We start from the raw sequence: 20,259 nt of genomic DNA on the forward strand, positions 1-20,259 counted from the left end.
AGCACTGACTACTACGAATCAGTACAATGCTACACCTCTCCCTCCACTCTTTACCTCCATCTTTTCCTCCTGTATTTACACCCTCATCTATTTTCCCACCCTTCCTTACTTTTTGTTTTCCCTTGCTCATGACCCATATACTGTCATCTTTCTTGACTATTTCTCTCTCCCTCCATCTCTAAACTGTTTCCTCTCCCCTGACCACTGCTCACTCTTCATGCTTTTTTCTAAAAATTCATCTTTCTCAGCACCCATTTTCAACTTCTGTTTTGTCCCTCTGTCCCTCCTTTTCTCTGCTTCTCTTCCACACCTCCCTCTGCATTTCCCCTCTTCTACCACAGTCCCACTTGCTCTCCTTCTTCCTTCTATTATAGCCTCAATAAGAAAACCCTTCTTCTTCTTTCCACCTAAACAACACCCGCATGCACACAGCATGGTATCAGGGCCATTTATTCCCAAGTCAGCCTAAGGCTCTGGTGTTCCTAGATCTCTTTGACAAGCAGGTCACTGTGACCAATCATGCATTGGCCAGGCGGCCCACAGAGGCGGGATGTGGGCCAATGTAACCAATGATAATCTGGTTCTTTTCCCAGAGGGCCAGACTGATAGACAACTGGTGCTGGACAGAAGGCAAGAGGGTAATTGCCATCCGACTCTCTATCTCTCTTTATCTTTCTGTTTCTCCTTCACATTAGTTACTCCTTTTCTCGCCCTGCCTCCTCACTTTCTCCCTTCCTCCCTCCGTTTCTTAGTCCCCCCCAACCTACTTCATATCCCCCACCTCCCCACCCCAACTTGCTTTCTTCCTATAGCTCCAAAGGGACTCTCTCATTGGCTGCCCTTATTGTCCCTCAGGAACGACTTTGTGACGCTACTGCAGGCCGAGAGCTGATGCCAATCTCCATCCCCAGCCCCTCCCCTGGGAGCCCCCCTAACTTCAATGGCCTATGTCAAGCACACACACACATAAGCAAGCACTTCTAGTCAGGGGACGGGCACAAAAGCTGATTAACCAAATACTTTTATCAGCTGTAACACCGCTCTCTCTGCCTGCCTGCATTCTGAACAAAACAGCCTTAAAATACATAAACACACATGCAGACACACATCCCAAGCACTGAGCCATTGGCCAGAAACACCAGGCTAGTCTGGGGTTTGGGACAATATCAGTGTGTGTGTGTGCTTTTGTTTGTGAGAGTGTGTGTAAAGGGACAGAGGTAGCAGAGGGCTTAGATGGATGGCAGAGGGTTTGGATGGCAGAGAAAGAACAACAACCACACAAAGCCTGGCAGACAAGCTTCATCACCCTCTCTATCTGTCTTTCTGCTTTTTCTCTTTTCTACTCTTCCACGCTTATAATTTTTCTCTTTCTCTCCCTCTCTTTTGATCTGAAATGTTTCTACTATCTGATTTTAATGTCATAGTTTTTGCTATTCTTTTCACATCACTTCTGTCATTCTGCCCTCTGTATTTTCATCTGAACTATGCTGATGTCTTCACCCATTTTTCTCCATACTTCTCTTCTGTTTCTTGTCATCGTGGTTTTAAAGCATGCTGTTTTGTCCAACTAAATTGCTATGCAACCTCCCAACATCTCCGAACTTAGCCGCAACAGCATATAACATAAACACACTATTTGTATAGTGCAGCTACTGAGCAGAACACTAATTTTCACACACACACACACACACACACACACACACACACACACACACACAGGCACACAGTTTATGTTCAGGGCCAAACAACACAGCTTGAGATTAAAGAGATTCTCTGATCTGACATTTGTTTTTCTGTCTGTCAGAAAAAGTGTGGGGGAAGAGGAATCGATAGCAGAGGAGATGCGGAGGGAAAAGAAGGAAGGATAGTGAAGAGTAAAGGGGAACACAGAAAGATATAGAGTGTGGAGAAAGACTTAGGAAGGGCACAGAAGTAAGAGGAGAGGAAAGGTGATAGGCGAGGACTGAGAGCTGCAGTGAGGAGAAATATAAAGAGTAGGACAGAGACAGAAAGAGAGGGCAGGAGCAGAGGGAAAGCATTCCTCTGGAGTACCTCAACTCTGGGGAAGGCTCCAGAAATAACTGAACTAGAAGTTCCCCCAGCAGTCTGCACTCACCATAACAGACTGGGACACACACACACTCACATAACATAATTGCTTTCTCTTGTACTGAAGGTTGGGGAGTGTTTTTTGACTGAAGACACCAATTTCACGCTAAGGCATTATTTAGTTTGATACAAACTTGATTAGGTTTTACAGGAGGAGACAATAAGAGAGGGAGACATAGAGGAAAAGGGAAATAAACAGCTTTGAGCTATGCTGCATTGCTAGCGGAGAGATTAACTTGCTCGTCATGCTCCTTCTGGGAGTAACAAGAAAAATATACACACAGCGCGTGTACGCTTTGAGCATCGCTGGTTGTTTGTTTGCTTGTTTTGGTAGACATATAACCAAGCATCTTATCCAAAACACAAAACATAGTTTTCATTTTCAAAATAACTTTTTTCATGGATTTTTTTTTCTTTCTGCGTAGTACTTGTTACAACTTATATTAAAACTGAGGTTAAACATAGGTTTTGGGTCAACTGTATTGTATTAACTGTACTTTCTAGGTGTAAAAAATGGAGACTTAGACTTTTACTTTATTGATTAATTTGGGAAATTCTTTAAGGAGGTTCCAGCTTTACAATTCAGAAACAAACTAATGATCCTAATCCTTTCCCCCACTTTTGTTAGTATTGGTCAGTAACAGATTTTAGTCCCAAGGATGAAAAAAAAAAAAATCAATCAACTCAGGCTTTAAACATGGCAGCGATTCAGACAAGATGGGAGCCAAGTGCTAAATTGTCAATATATCAAATCTCTATTGACAAAAGTGCAGTAAGGAATATCTTGCTCACAGAGCCATGCATCTCAAGTGCCAAAGTTCATTATAATATAAGACTACAGGAAACATGCATTTAAGCTACAGTGCCACACATACGTGCCAAACAAAGAAAACGCAGTGGATGAGCTTTAGTAGAGGAAATTTCTTTTTCGTTTTTTCCAGCAGGCTGATGTCAGTAAACATGAAATGTATCTATAGATTTTATTCTCCCTCTGAAAGCTCTTATCTTAGATAGTTACTTCAATACTTTTACAAATGTAGTAATTTGCATTTTTTGGGTAAGAGTTCTATTTCGAAAAAGGGAGAGGAGAGTGTGCTAGTCCCCAGACTGCTCATCAAATGTGAGTCTAAGACAGAAAGTTGTGCTTTAAAATTGGCTTGCACTGACCAACACACACACACACACACACACACACACACACACACACACACACTACAATCTCTTATTGTCTTTTTGCTTTGAGTGGTCCCTCTCTGATACTCTACTGAGCTACTGTTAAACACTGGTATCTACTGGTACTGGAATCTACTGGTCAGATCTTTCTCCACTTTTCAGAAAGTCAGAAAGTTTTTCTGAACTTCTGTTGGGGCAGCAGTAGCTCTGTATGTAATTTGCAGGAGATACAAATAGAGGAAACGAGTCAGAGCTCTTGTTACACTGAAACAGCAGGGATTTCACACAGCACTCCCGTCTTTACATTAGGCCAATGTCCACTCTCTTACTAATAAGATGGACAAACTGCTGTTCGTCAACAAAATAAACAGGGGCTTTTGCAGATCTGCTGCACAGTACTTTTTTAAAACCTGTTTCCATGAGCACACACCAGACAGGCGTTCCATCTGCCCTGCTTTTACCTTGTCTGAGCGAACCACGTAACAGAGCTTAAACCATTGGAGATGGAATCTGTTTCTACGTTAATGAAGGTTGGTGTACAGATGTCACAGTGTTGAAGAAGTCATGCAGCTCTCACCTCGAGACTACATTCATTAACTATAAACCCCTTTATTCACTGCAGGAGTTCTCCTCGTTTATTCTGTGTTTACATTCCACCTCAGACCTGCGTTAGGGGGCTCTCCGGTCACTATTCAGTACATCTTCTTCCGACCTACAAGCAGAAATTGAAATCTGCTTAGCCTGTAATTAAGACTGTGAAAAGACGGACCACTGGCACAAAACTGGAACTGCAGACCTGCTTTGACTGCACTGACTGGCATGTTTTTGAGGCTGCTGCAACAGATCTGGTTGAACTCGCTAACACTGTAACATCTTACATTAGTTTTTATGAGGACTTGTGTGTACCAACTAAAACCTTCTGCACATACAACAATAAACCATGGATCTAGGCTAAAGTCAGGCAGCTTTGCCAGGGTAAGGAGGAGGCCTACAGAAGCGGGGGCATAGTCCAGAATAATCAAGCCAGAAAGCCATTGACAAAAAAGATTTAAGTAGCAAAAAGGTGCTACACCAAAGAGCTGGAAGACAGCCTTTCAGCAGTGTGGAGAAAAGTGCTGGACATTACCAACAACAGGAGACAATCTGCCCACACAGCTCAGAGCCATCAACTGGCTGACAACCTGAATACATTCTACTGCAATTTTGAGAGACCGACATCAACACCCATCACCCACACCCGCTCAGACATCAAACAACCACTCACACCCCATGCAATTCTCCCCACTGACTCCCCACCAGCATTCAGGATCTGTGAACAGGATGTGTGTCACCTCCTCAAGAGACAAAGGTTCAGAAAAGCATCAGGCCCAGGCAGCATGTCTGCTTACTGTCTGAAAGTCTGTCCTGTCTGTCTGTCTGTCTGTCTGTCTGACACCGACCCTCACACAAATTTTCAACAAATCACTGGAGTGGTGTGAAGTTCCCTCATGCTTCAAATGCTCCATAATACCTCAAGTGCCAAAAAAATCCTCCATCTCAGGATTAAACGCCTATAGCTGCGTCTTCCTGACATCTGTGGTCATGAAATCCTTTGAGAGACTGGTGTTGACTCAGCTGAAAGACATCACAGGCCCCTTGCTGGGCCCCCCTGCAATTTGCCTACCGGGCAAACAGGTCAGTGGAGAACATGGTTAACACGAGACTGAACTATATGCTGCAACACCTCAGCCACCCAGGGACATATGCCAGGGTCTTGTCTGTGGACTTCAGATCTGCGTTCAACACCATAATCCCATAAATCCTCTACTCAAAACTCACCCAGCTCACTGTGTCAGCCTCCACCTGCCAGTAGATAACAAACTTCCTGACAGAGAGGAGGCAGCAGCTGAGGTTGGGAAAATCATATCCAGTACCCAGACCATCAGCACTGGAGCCTCCCAGGGATGTGTGCTCTCCCCCCTGCTCTTCTCCCTCTACACGAATGATTGCACCTGGGAAGACCTATCTGTTAAATGTTTGCAGACAACACAACGGTCATCGTCATTTTACATATCACTTCTACATATTATCTGCACTACTGCAATATTGAACATTCGGTCTACTTGCAAATATGATATTATTATAATATAATATGTATTGTACATTATAATACATATTGTATAACCATATTTAGTTTTACTTAGTTATATTTATATTTTTATTCCTGTTTGTATTTTTTGTTACTTTTTCTAAATAATTGTGTATACATCCTGTGTTTGCTGTATGTTTAATTGCTACTGCAGCAAAATAATTTCCCAAATTGGGATCAATAAAGAAGCAGTCTAAGTCTAAGTCCTCATCTGAGACAGTGACGAGTCTCCATACAGACAGCAGGTCGAACAGCTGGTCCTCTGGTGCAGTCAGAACCACCTGGAGCTGAACATGCTCAACACTGTGAAGATAACAGTGGACTTCAGGAGGAGAAGCCCCTCAATACTGCCCTCTATCACCATCCTCATCAACCCTAACCCTAAATGAAGAGGTACGGATCAATTAATTATGCCTACAATTATAACCTACTATTCCTGTTCCCATACCAGTTCCACATTATTTATCACAGATATGGGTGTCTACTGGCCATATCCACATCATAATCTCGTCAGTCAAATCATCTCCACCTGCATTTTAAAGCAATTTCTAATATAGGAATATAAAAAAATAATAATAATAATTAATGACAAAAGGTTCAGGTTAGCCTTAAACAGTTACTCCATACTAATGCTTTACTGTATTATGTAATTAATTTACCTTGTAAAAAATACCAATAACTGCTCGTTACAGTATCAAAGGCAAAGATTTGCCTACTTTGCATGGTTGCATATCATTGTAAATTGAATCCTTCTGGGGTCAAACTTTTTACAACACCATTCTGTGCTGTAATAACTTCTGAGGAGGATTATCATATTTTACATGAAAGACTGAATGACTTATTAAAAAACTAATAATAAAATGAATGTTTAGTTGCTACACTAGTTAGGTATCCAATAAAACAACAGACACCACAGGACATAAGACCTAACCAAACAGCCAAAACTTTACAAACAAATACAGTACAAGTAATAGTCAGTGATGGACAAAGAAACAATCATACACTGAAAAAAATGACTTTGTGGTGTAGTAATATTTATTAGGTTAACTGTCACAATTTTTATTTTCTAATTGTAAGTATCTGTGAGAACAGGAATTATTTAAGTAAATCCTATATATGCCATCCATGTAATAAGTAAACTGTGTGGGAAGAGTAAGTTTTATTATGTATTTTCACGTGATATTCAAAGGTTTCATAGTCATTGCAATGAACTTAATTAAAACCTACTTGGTATTTTCTAAGTTCTGTATTGTGCTGTGGGTTTTGAACCCGGGCATACAGGACGCATGCGCTTCGTTGTCCGCCAAAACGCAAGAAGACAACTGCAGCGGTCAGGTTTAAGGTAAGACATTCAGGATTTTTTCTGCATATGTAACGTAATGGAGTTAAATGTAATAATATGATAATATAAACTGTAATATTTGCCATTATCGCACATCACATATCACTGTAGCTTAATTTTACTACGGTCACTAAAGGCAACGTCCCTGTGGACGTGCAAGTACTGGGTAAGTCGGACCTTGCTGTCCCCTTGGTAAGTGCACAGGCTATGAGCTCCACCATCGTTTTGTGGTTTATTAACGGTCGAGTACGTTCTTTAATGTAAAGTTGACAGTGGCTTTATTTATTTATTGATGCAACGTGGCCAGTGAGCACCGAATGTACAACTTTGCCCTTGCCGCGCCGAGTCAGTTTCTATCGGGGCTGTCGCGGACGGTATACGTGATCAGACTCTCGCGCATGGTGTCTGTGCATGTTACAGACGACCTCAAGGGTCCGGCGTGTTCCCGAGTCAGACCACGAGTTCGACTGCAGGCCACACTGTACAATTTGCGCGATTTAGCGCATTTACCGTTTATTAGCGGCCAAGCACATCTTGTCCATGCTAACTTAAACAAGAAATTAAGCTGTACTATGCACCTGAACATGGATTCACATATATTTTACAGGATATCAGCAGAGAGGCAGCTCAAGAGGACCAGGCTGGGCAAGTCCTGAGGATCTGTGTCTTCCACACATGTGAAGAAGATGAAGGTGCATCCAAAGCTGATGTGTCCATTGTCGTTGAGGGGACTGAGGTACTTGACAACTGTGGAAATGTTGCAAAGGCCTGTCTCCTGCTGATGGGCATCATTTATGCCATGAACTTGAGTTACCCACCAAAAATGAAGTACACTTTTGAAGTGTTTCAAAAGCTTCTTCTAGAGCTTGATGTCCTTAAGCTGTCCCCGAAAATCCTGTCTCTGCGAAACAAACTTATAGCTTGAGTGCATATGTTTGACCCAAGAGTTGTCCTTTCAAAGAAGGTACTAAAAGAAAAATAAAAGGCCACAGTTGTTTATGTGGCTATTTGTCTATGTTCTTCTTTTTCTCCTGTTTTAAAGATGTAATTTGTATTTCAACTTGTTCCATTGTATTAACCTTTGTGCTGTCTTTGGGTCAAGGAGGGAAGGAGGGAGGGAGGGAGGAGAGAAGGAAGGAAGGAAAGGAGAAAAGAAGGAAGGGAAGTTAGATCAGCATTTTCAAAGTTAAACCAGAGGTTCTCATCTGATCGTGGAACCATTTTTAATGGGTCACAGATGTGAGTGTGGGCGTGAAAAGGAGGGGCGAAACATCGCACTTTTTAGTGTCAAGATGCTCTGCTTTTTGTAGGTTATGATACAAAAACAGATGTTTAGAACCTCAGGGCAACACACTGTTCTTTAAAAAAATGTTCTAATAAGCATGTCTTTTAAGATGCACTAAAGCATGTCAAAATTTTTTTCAGGGTGAAATATACCTTGTTTTGCAATGCAAACCCTGTTGGTCAATGTTTTATTGAAAAAAATATTTTTTCACTGAAGAAAAATAAAGGTGCTAAATTAAAGCAGTTGCCTCATTTTTCATTCAAGTCATTGTTTCAATAAACAAAATATTATGAACAAATTTAGGCAATTAAAACTGCAGAAAAATACTATGTAAAATGTGTAAATGTTACTTATTCATAGTCCATAAATAAAAGTTTAAAAAAGTATTTTAAAATTACCTTAAAAAGCCATTGATTTTAGGTGAGATTTTTCAGTTTGAAGCAGTCGGAGTCTAAGTAAAACTTACAAAGAAGGAGAGAGTAAAATTCAATGACCATATTAATAATCAACAGTAAATTACCTGAGGTTTGCAAGTAAAATAAACTGATATCCGCAAGTAAAGTTTAGTTGATGATCGCCCTTGTAGAATTTACTTGCAATTTCTAAGTGCAAAAACTTTCCTAAGTTTTCTTAAGTAAATTACACTCCAAATTTTTTTCAGTGTAATCTCTTAGAAAGAGATGCTTACACACTCACACATGTATACACAAGCAGCCTTCTAGGGAACTTGTCCATGTTCTCTGGGACTCGTGGCGGGAGGATACAGGCTTGGCAAGGTAGGTCTGGATTGACAAAATGTGAGTACATGTGTATGCATGTGTATAGTCACACCAGCATCATCTTTCTCCTATTTAACATTGAGGACATGGGCATGCACATAGCTCTGCTATACTGTGTGTGAATGTGTGTCTTCAGAGGGGTGTGTATGTGTTAAGGTCCAGTGAGTTTGCAGCTGATAAATGAGGCTAGCTAAGCCACTACAATGGCACAGTCCTGGCCCATGACGCCTTGTTCTTACACACCCCCACACACACACGCACATGCACAACCACACCAGGCTGGCTGCTGATAAGGAGCTGTCGCTGGCATACACATACCTCACTGTGGGACTTCACCCTTTCTGGACACACAAATGAGTTCTCTCTCTCTCTCTCTCTCTCTCTATCACTCACACACACACACACACACACACACACACACACTCATGGCTGTCCAGACTCATATGTAGTGAAGACTTTTTACACAGTTTTAAAATGAACTGAATGTTTTTGTTTGTTTGTTTGTTTGTTTGTTTGGTGAAATGGAAGTTTTCTCTATACTGACCTGTATGATTCCACTGAATAATTTCCAGTCAGAAACATGTCGTCTTCACTATTTTTTGACAGAGAAGCACAGAGGACTTACAGAGAGCTTCATCACATGGTGCAAAAACCATCACCTGAAGCTAAATATGAGCAAAATCAATGAGCCTCTGGTGGGCTACAATGCTACAAATATGGATGTTGTTGAAGAACATTATGATGTCACAGTGAAGTTGACCTTTGACCTTTAAGATACAAAATGTCATCACTTCATCATTTTATCCTGTGGGACATTTGTGTGACATTTTGTCATAATTAGTATGTGAATTCTTGAGTTTTATGAGGTCACAGTGACCACCAAAATCTAATCACTTCATCCTTGATTTAGACATTATGTAACTGAGATACCGGGGAATCTGTCCAGAAGTAAATGCTGGAGAGTCTTGCATAAGGGCTAAGAACAATCTGGTGAAGAGTGAGTGTGAGGGAGCCACTTCAGTATGGCACTGGTTGCGATTAGGGCTGCCACAAACGATTATTTTGACAGTCGACTAGTCATCGATTTTTTTTGCGATTAGTCGACTAGTCAGATCATATGTAAATTGCAGCTTATCGCACCAGCATGCAGCTGCTCTTATATAACCATCGTTAGCTTCCACCTTGAAGTGTTTAAGGTATGCGCTAACTAAAAATAAAGACAATTAAGATGATAGTTCATTCAACTTTTAATGAACAATTCTTTAAAGGTAGCATAAAGTGCAGCTGAGTAAAATAAGGACAAGGTACTGGCCTAAAGAACACAAAAATAAATACTTCATTTGTCTCTGGCATGAAACAGCTACATTTTCAAGTGTTGAATAGTACAAAATCAAAAGAGGTAGGCACCTGAAACTAAGACATTATCCACAAAAATTAAGTTTTGGTCTCACTCAAATATAACAAAAGTGCATTTTGTGCTCGGTGCTCACAACTGTATTCAACGTTACTACACTCTGACTCTATATAATCCCAATCTACACAAGGCTCTTGTTCATAGCCAGGAAAGTTAGCATTTCTACATGTGCTGGAGAAAGGCTTGCTCTCTTTTTTTATGTGTGGTAAGGCTAATGAAATCATCGTCGTTAATGTTAACGTTTACAGCTATCAATATAAGTAAGTAGCTCAGTGTTTAGATTAATGTTAGAGGCTAACTAGGCAATCAGCTTAGCGAGATCAAGATGACGCCGCGGACGGCTGCCTCAGTGTGTTGGTACGCGTTGTTTTGTTTTGTTTTGTTTTGTGTTTTAAACCTGTTTTTTGTGACGGTACCCGGAGCTCTTTCAGCAGAGAAGAGCTCATGAACATCAGGGGAGCAACACCAGAGGATTTATTTCCTAAATTTCTGCTCCCAACAGTGGAAATTTTGGACATACTGGTCAAAGGTGCGCTCACCCTTGCTCACGCAGTGAAACGCCGGAGGAGAGGAAAACGGGCCGGCGCGCTTGTGCGCCTTCACCAGCGTGGACTATGCACGGCGTTACCGGTAATATTTCTCTTTAACGTGCGTTCACTGCCCAACAAAATGGAGGAAGCCTTTTTATTCACCCCGTGAGTTAGCTTCATTCATTCTGGTCGGCGTTTACATCCCGCCCAGGCCAACGTGTAGGACACACAGCATATGCTCGCCGACCAGAAACTGCGTGTGGAGTATCAACCATATACAACCATATGTCCTTGGCGACTTTAACAAAGATAACCTCACGCACGAACTCCCTAAATACAGACAGTTTATCAAATGCCCGACCAGAGAGGAGAATATTCTGGCTCACTGTTACACCACAGTCAGGGATGCTTATTACGCCATCCCCAGTGCTGCACTGGGCCACTCTGACCACGTCATGGTACACCTGATTCCTGCGTACAGGCAGAAACTAAAGCTCTGCAAACCTGTAGTGAGGACATCAAGGAAGTGGACCAGTGAGGCTGTGGAGGATCTCCAGGCGTTTGGACTCTACTGACTGGGATGTGTTCAGGACTGCTACCACCAGTCTGGATGAGTACACGGAGGCTGTGACGTCCTACATCAGCTTCTGTGAGGACTGCTGTGTTCCATCACACACCAGGGTGAGTTACAACAATCACAAACCCTGGTTCACAGCCCAACTCAGACAGCTAAGGTTGGCAAAGGAAGAGGCCTTCAGGAGTGGGGACAAAGACAGATACAAAGAGTCAAAGTACAAGTTTAGCAAGGCGGTGAAAGAGGCTAAACAACTGTACTCTGAGAAGCTCCAACATCAGTTCTCAGCTAACGACTCTGCGTCTGTCTGGAAAGGGCTCAGGCAGATCACAGACTACAAGCCTAAAGCCCCCCACTCCATCAACGATCGACGCCTAGCCAACGACCTGAACGAGTTCTACTGCCACTTTGAAAGACAACAGCTCCAGCTCCAGTCACCTCCACCAATAGCCACCTTACAGCCCCCCCCCCCCCCCCCCCCCCCCCCCACCTCAGTGACGACTCTTTCCATCCATGAGAGAGACGTCAACAAATTCTTCAGGAGACAGAACCCCCGGAAAGCAGCTGGACCGGATTCTGTCTCCCCGTCCGCCTTGAAGCACTGCGCTGATCAGCTGTTTCCAGTGTTCACAGACATTTTTAACACCTCACTGGAGACATGTCACGTGCCAGCCTGCTTCAAGTCTTCAACTATCATCCCTGTTCCCAAGAAGCCAAGGACCACAGGACTTAATGACTTCAGACCCGTCGCCCTGACCTCTGTGGTCACGAAGTCCTTTGACCGTCTGTGCTCTCACACCTCAAAGACATTACTGACCCTCTCCTGAACCCCCTGCAGTTTGCCTACAGAGCCAACAGGTCTGTAGACGATGCAGTCAACTTGGCCCTCCACTTCATCCTCCAGCACCTGGACTCCGCAGGAGCCTACGCTAGGATCTTGTTTGTGGATTTCAGCTCTGCCTTCAACACCATCATCCCAACTCTGCTTCAGGAGAAGCTCTGCCAGCTGAGCGTGCCTGACTCCACTTGCAGGTGGATTACAGACTTCCTGTCTGACAGGAAACAGTGCATGAAGCTGGGGAAACACGTCTCCGACGCTAAGACCATCAGCACCGGATCCCCCCAGGACTGCGTTCTTTCTCCTCTGCTCTTCTCCCTGTACACAAACAGCTGCACCTCCACTCACCAGTCTGTCAAGCTCCTGAAGTTTGCGGACGACACCACCCTCATCGGACTCATCTCTGATGGCGACAAGTCCGCCTACAGGTGGGAGGTTAACCATCTGGTGACCTGGTGCAACCAGAACAACCTGGAGCTCAACGCTCTAAAAACAGTGGAGATGGTTGTGGACAAGAGAAAGAACTCAGCCTCACCTGTCCCCATCACCCTCTGTGACTCCACTATTGACACTGTGGAGTCTTTCCGCTTCCTGGGAACTATCATCTCCCAGGACCTCAAGAGCCGAACATCAGCTCCCTCATCAAAAAAGCACAGCAGAGGATGTACTTCCTACGGCAGCTGAAGAAATTCAGCCTGCCAAAGACAATGATGGTTCACTTCTACGCAGCCATCATTGAGTCCATCCTCACCTCCTCCATCACCATCCGGTACGCTGCTGCCACCGCCAAGGACAAGGGCAGACTGCAGCGTGTCATTAGGTCTGCAGAGAAGGTGATTGTTTGCAATCTCCCATCTCTCCAGGACCTGTACGACTCCAGGACCCTGAGGCGTGCAGAAAAGATTGTGGCTGATCCCTCTCACCCCGGACACAAACTCTTTGAGTCACTCCCCTCTGGCAGGAGGCTGCAGTCCATCAGGACCAAAACCTCACGCCACAAGAACAGTTTTTTCCCGTCTGCTGTCAGCCTTATCAACAAAGCCCAGAACCCCCCCGACACTCTTCACACTCCACCTCTGCCTCATCTTACCACATTGACATAAATACAACTCTATGCATTACATTAACGCTCAGATTGGACTTCCTTCTGAAAAAACAGACTGTGTTTCCGGAAAAAACAAACAAAAAACAGACTTCTGTAAATATATAGTTATACTGTTATATTTTGTGCTCTTATTTTTAATAGGTGTGTCATACACCAACTTCACCACAACAAATTCCTCGTATGTGTAAAATCATACTTGGCAATAAAGCTTTTTCTGATTCTGATTCTGATTCTGAGATGACTGTCCGCTTGGTTGTCAGACGTTGAACCAGCCACAACGACGTGCTTCCTTTTCAGACGCTCGTGCATTGCCATCGTACTGCCATGGAAGGCAAGTTCTGCCTTGCAGATTTTGCATTGCACATGCTTGTCTTTTGTTTTGTGAAAATGCCCCCAAACTTTAGAGCTCCATTGCCGGGTAGCCATGATACTGGTCAGGCAGTCTGGTGACATCACGGCTGACACTGATTACCACTACTGTGCATGTGCGTCAAGGACAGAAAGGCAGACAAGGCAGCGGAGGGTACAGTGGCAGTTTTGAGAGAAAAACAAGGCTTCAAAAAAAATAAACGACGTGTCAACTACTAAATTAGTTGTCGACGATTTTGATAGTCGACGTAGTCGTGACTAGTCGACTAATCATGGCAGCCCTAGTTGCGATTAGTCTCAGGTGTATGCTGGCTGAGCAGGTGTGCAGATGAGGGAGAGAGTGGCAGCAGAAAAGGAGCTGGCTGATGTGACACATTAGGGTTGGCAGGGTTGAGCAGTATCCAATTTTTAAAATCTAAATATTATGATTGTTCTAAATAGCTTAAAGTCTAATCTGGCAGGTTATTTTCTGACAAATGACATTTTTTACAAAATATTCTGTCATTGCTTTCATAGAATCATCAACCACACAGACAGCGGTGCTGGAGACACGCTCTTAAGGAGCTTATTATACATGTACATTGCACAGACACATTTTTTCTCTTTCAACTTTGACAGGAATGCAATGACACATTTGTTATTTTCAAGTACCCAGAAATACTGTATTACCACATTACCACCTAACCCATTACACATTTTCATTACACATAAAATTTTGTCATTAATGTATGAATTCTTGATTTATGGCCAAAAATGTACTACATAAGGTTAAAGTGAACTTCATGTTTGGCCACCGAAATCTAATCAGTTCATCCTTCCATCCATCTGTTCATCCTGAAATCATAATACCTGGAAAACTACACAAGCCAACCAGATGATATGACCTTTTTCAATCCATTACTTCAGACAAAACCAAAATTTCATTGGTTAACCAATAAAGAAATGGTAATTATCAAGTCAAACCATTAACCAATACAGCACTTATCCCCAAATACAACACTGTACTTGTTTTCCCTTAGTTTACCTGATTTCAATAGCCTTCCCAGGATCAAAAAGATAATAAACACATTAGCGAATTGCAGTCAGATGTACGACATGAGACAGATCACAAGACATACAATACACTGAGACAACAGAAATGTATTTCAATCATATACATACAGTGCAGCTGTTTATTATTGTTGATACTGTCATAAAGGTGTTGATTTAACTTTACGGTAATGTTTGAAGCTGTAGTTAGCTGTGTTTTATTGGATGGCACCCATCCACCTAATTTACACAATATATGAAAATAAGGTTTTCTGTTCACTTTGTAAACATCAGAAAGAGTCTTTTGGGTGGTCAGGCAAAAAATGTATGTTCTGGTGAAATACCTGGGATTCTTGGCTGAGACTTCCAGGCAAAGATAAGAGTACAGGTTTGACAGCACTCCACTCTTTTCTTTTTTCACAGAAGACATTTTGCATGGGTGTAACTAATAACATTATTGATGGCTCAATTTTATTAAAGTGTCCTATGACTGTGAGCAAACGTGCACAATACAGGACCCTGAAACTGAAGCAGCTCAATGTAATACAACCATAGTTAATCTTCTCATTTACACCCGTTCTAGTCAGACTATGACTTGTCAGATGTCTTCCATGATAATTACCTATACTCTTCTTAATTCTGCTCTACTCTGAGCCTTGGATTATGGAGTAATTTGGTTCTCCTTGAGTGAACATCAACAGTTCAATTGTGTGCTGTACACATACTGATTGCATGGTGCATTGAGACTATTTGTATCTGCACAAAAAACGAGATAAGCTGTCAAATTTTTAGCAGCAATAGGAGCAAGAAGGTATACACGGTACCTTCCAATACTGAAACACTCAGATGTACCTGCAAAAAAAACATTCTTGTCTTCAAGTAATCTAAGCCACGTGTGTAGAATATCTGAGTTTTATGAGAGCCAGTCGTCCTATGAAAGTCTTTTGTTCTCTGCCAAAGGGTGACATTAAACTACACTAATGGTAAAGCCAGATGGGGAGAGAGAGAGGCAGAGAGAGAAAGAAGAAACAGACATGAGAATGATGAAGGTGAAGAGAAATGAGAGATTAACTTTACTGTTTTAAACATACCAAAAAGTCTCTCATACTGATGCTGCTGTCAGACATTGCGATGATACTAGGTTCCAAAGCTTTTCATGAGCAAAAATAAGTGAACTTTCTTCTGTTTGCACTGGTCAGCTTTATTTTGCCTTTGTAAGAGTATCATAATTAGATTCAGCAACCATTAAATTGGCTACTCGATGACATTCCCACCACAATTAATTTTTACCCACATTTGGCGGGTTGGCAGTTTTTAATTTCAAGTCTTGAACGGTTAATTGACAATAATTTTAACTCCAGGCAATGAATAATTACTATCCCACAGTTTCTTATTACATTAAACCCACATACTTACATGAATTATCATGTAGCCCAAACCAGTGTTGAAAAGTAAGGTGACGTAATGCTGAAATGATTAGGCCATTATTTGATTTTTCGATCGACAGAAACTGCAGCTATTCTTAAGCAAAAATATCAAACATTTGCTGGTTCCAGCTTCTCTTCTCTCTAGTTTCTGCTTTTCCTCATGTGTTACTATACATTAAGTCAGTTATCTGAATACAGGCAAAAAGCTCTTAATACAAATGAAACATGTTTACACAGGAAAAACTACACACTGATAGATGGTGGTGGGATCAATTAAACTGTGAAGGGATGTAAAGAGGTGAGAAAGGGAAAGAGGGAGAGTGAGAGATGGAAAAAAAAAAAAAGCATGAGTGAAAACAATGTCATTAGCCCAGAAGAACTCAGCTCAACACACAAAACAGCCTCTCTCCCTCTTGGTCAAAGGACTGCTTTGGCTCCACTGACTGTAAACAACACTCTAAGTAAACCAAATAAATGCTAAAAAAGTAAGTGTTCCTATCAGCTCCCTCTTTCCCCCCCTCTCCAATCTTCTCCACACTCCTCCATCTCCCTGTCATATGTGCTCAACTCCCACTTAATGTCCTGCAAATGAAGCGGATTTATTAATGTGTAATTAAGTAATAATCATCACTACATAATGCATGAGAGACTCAAGGGGCTAAGAGCTGAGAGAGAGAGAAGGGGAGAGAAAGGATTGCAAGGCTGCTGGTGCAGACAGAGAAGGAGATTTTTCCTGCCTCACTTCGCTAAAGACACATTTGAAACAGATTAATCCAACTGAAATAATATTTTTGTAACAGAGACATTGGACTTTCTCAATTCTTCCTCGTGCTCAACTCTCCTTTTCTCTCACCCCATCAGCTAGTTTCATGACCTCCATTGCACCATTAGTGTTTAAATATGAAACTTCAGCTAGTCAAGTTCCCCATTGTTAACAAGGCAAAATCAATGTAAAGGCTAGACTGGTCAAGTCAATCAATTAGAGGATCTTGGTCACAGTGGTGAAACACGGAGGAGTAGTAATAAGAAGACTTATGCTGCTGTTCGCTGTGGTCGTTTTCATCAGATCTTTCCATGACCTTGCTGTTTGACTAGATTGGTATATAAAAGAACATAACTTCATAATTCTGTAAATTGTAAATAAATTGCTTTTCTAACAATCCTGCATTGAAATATTTTCTTATTTGAACTGTTTAAAATCAGGTTGCATTTTAATAAAGTTGCAATCCTAATGGCAGCTGTCAGAATACAGTACAGCCTCTGCAGCCTTTACAGACTGTACACAAACAGGAAATAATACTAATATTTGAAAAATCAATAAACAATTACACACCTCGATAAAATGTTTGTTCATGCTGCCTAACAATGAGAAATAAGACATAAAGAGAAAAAAGAAACAGACGAGATTTACAGAACATGACCATACTAAATGTCACACTCAGACTCTGTAAATAGGAAACTAAAAAAGAAAAAAAAACCTGCCAGCAACATGGTTGTTATTGATAGCAACACATTTCAAGTAATTCGGGTTTAAAGTAAGGTAAAAGCAGTGAACTCCATCTGAAACAACTGAAACACTGAATATGAGGGTCAGAGGCAAGTGTATCCCCCGTCCATGATCTCACTACTCAGGAAAACTGAATTGAAAACCAAAACAGGAATTTCATTTCCAAAAAAAACAATCCTTTCCAGAGCCACTCTGAGTTAGTGTAAATCTAATGCAGAAGATGGATGAGGAAGGCATTTGTTATTATTTTGGCATGCCTGGCTGGCCAGTAAGCCCCTAAGCCAGCCAGCCAGTCAGAGTTGGGTGAGCAGGTGAAAGACAGAAGAACATGAAAACACAGATAATCCCCTGGCGACGCTCACCTCGTCCTGGCCTCCATTACTCCCTCCCCCCTGCCCACTCACCTGCTATGTGCCGCTGTGCTGCCCCCAAACACCCCTTCTCTCTCCCCCCTTTACCCTTCAACCCCTCCTTCTCCTCCATCTCTATCTCTTCCTCCTCCATGCCTCTCTCCATCTTCCCCCAATGCCAGGTCTTGCCAAGCTGTCTGTGGGGCAAGGTGTGGAGGGGAGATAGCAACACGCATGTACACGCACAGATGCATGAGTACACAAACACCAAACACATGGAGCCTACGCAAGCTAGAATACAAGGAGTGTGTTGCCTTTGCTGCACATACACACAGAGTGGTGGTCGTCCGCCTCAGCTTTGCTTCACTCTGCTTCGCTTGGCTGCCTGACTAAAGCTAAGCTGTGGTTATCCAGGCTGCTGAGACCAGGCTGCCTTCGTCACACACACACACACACACACACACACACACACACACACACACAGATACACAAAGTGTTCATGTACATGATGCATGCAAACACAAGAATATGGATCTTGCAAGCAAAAGCATGAACACACACACACACACACACACACACACACACAAACAGAGCAATAGAGCAATGACAGAGCAGCAGCAGACAGATTCACGGTCCACAGCAGCAGATTTGTTCACTGACAAACTGCGGCGAGCATCAACAACACTACAGCGGGGGGCAATAACAACCACATTCAACCACATCTTGCACATACTGATTAAGTGGAAATCAACTCAATATTCATACAATACCACTCTGAAAAAATGTTGAAACAATAAATTGACTGCTTAATCGATTTAGACAAAAGTAATCTAAAAGGGCTGTTCTAATACTTTATCAAACTCTGGTTAATTACTATGTCTACACAATAGTTTTGCTGTCATATGTAGATGTGTACAATCAACACATTTACAATTGGGGGGTTCTGTGGCTATTTTAATGCCAGGTTTTATACTGTTTAAGAGAATACAAAAAGATCAAAAACAGTGGCAGTACCAGATTGTGACATAATGATCATGAGCCAGATTCTAACGCAAGATCACAGTAAAGGTGAGCGTTACACTGATCAGCCACAACATTAAAACCACCTGTCTGTGGGTCACCCTCGTGCCACCAAAACAGCTCTGACTCATCAAGGCACGGACACAAGACTTCTGAAGGTGTGCTGTGGTATTTGGCACCAATACCTTCGCAGCAGATCTTTTAAGTCCTGTTAGCTGTGAGGTGGGGCCTTCATGGATCGGATCTGTTGCAGCAATTCCTACAGATGTTTGATCGGATTGAGATTGGGGGAATTTGGAGGCCAAGTCAATATTAAACACACTAATACTAACATACTTTTTTTGCAGTGTGGTAGGGTGCGTTGTCCTGATGAACGAGGCCACTGCCATCACGGAATACCATTGCCATAAAGAGGGGTACTTGGTCTGCAACTGTTTAGGCAGGTGGTACATGTCAAAGTCCACATCCACACAGATGGCAGGACCCAAGACTTCTCAGCACAACATTGCATTCTAACAAGATGACCAATGTTATTCACTTCACCTGTCAGTGGTTTGAATGTTGTGGCTGATCGGTGTACATCCTAAGTCTTCCTTCAAAATACAACTGGCTTGACTTCAGAAACTGCACAAGAGGCTGAAATTCTCCAATAAAAGTCATGCTGCTACTCAAACTAAACACCCAGTTTGAACCACTATCAGAAATCAGCTCGCTTCCCAGACAATCACAGAAAGGGAAAGCCTATATGATGGGGGAATTGGGGGAGGGGGTGGAAACCACATGGTAAGCCCGTCTCGTTACCCATCTGGGTCCCATAAAGGAAGCATGGAGGCCAAGGCCACCACATGCCCTCATGCATGATGTCCACTCACCCATGCATTGCAATGAATACTATCTTGTGGTAATGGGGGAATACTGCTTCTTAACATAAGAATTTTATGCTATAAATTCAGATTTTTCTTTAGGAAGATTAAGGAAAATTAATTTGTAAATTCCATGGTTTGCCTTCACATGTGCACAACCTTGCCAGGTATATTTTTAAAGTAGAAAGGGAGGCCTGAAAACCCTAAGAAATAGGAAATATTCACAGAACTATTCAAAAACTAAGACTAAATACATTAATGTCCAGCAATGCCCTTCTCCTGCCTTAAGGTGTTGAAAATTTCAACATTTGCAGAGAAAATTAAGATCCAATTTTGATCTGTATATTAGTGTGAAAAGAGTGATTACAGAGACACATAATGTAAAAAATTTGATTTAGGATGAAACAGTCAAATGTA

The 20,259-nt window shown here is 42.2% G+C and overlaps 1 protein-coding gene across 5 annotated transcripts in view; it reads right to left on the reverse strand.

The window, feature by feature from the left end:
• The window catches only part of znf423 (zinc finger protein 423), a 206,765-nt gene that overhangs the window by 184,645 nt on the left and 1,861 nt on the right, over nucleotides 1-20,259 (reverse strand). The gene's annotated exons all lie outside the window — the stretch shown is intronic.

This window comes from Chaetodon auriga, chromosome 6 (genome assembly GCF_051107435.1).
Source record: "Chaetodon auriga isolate fChaAug3 chromosome 6, fChaAug3.hap1, whole genome shotgun sequence".
NCBI classification, from domain to species: Eukaryota; Metazoa; Chordata; class Actinopteri; order Chaetodontiformes; family Chaetodontidae; genus Chaetodon; species Chaetodon auriga.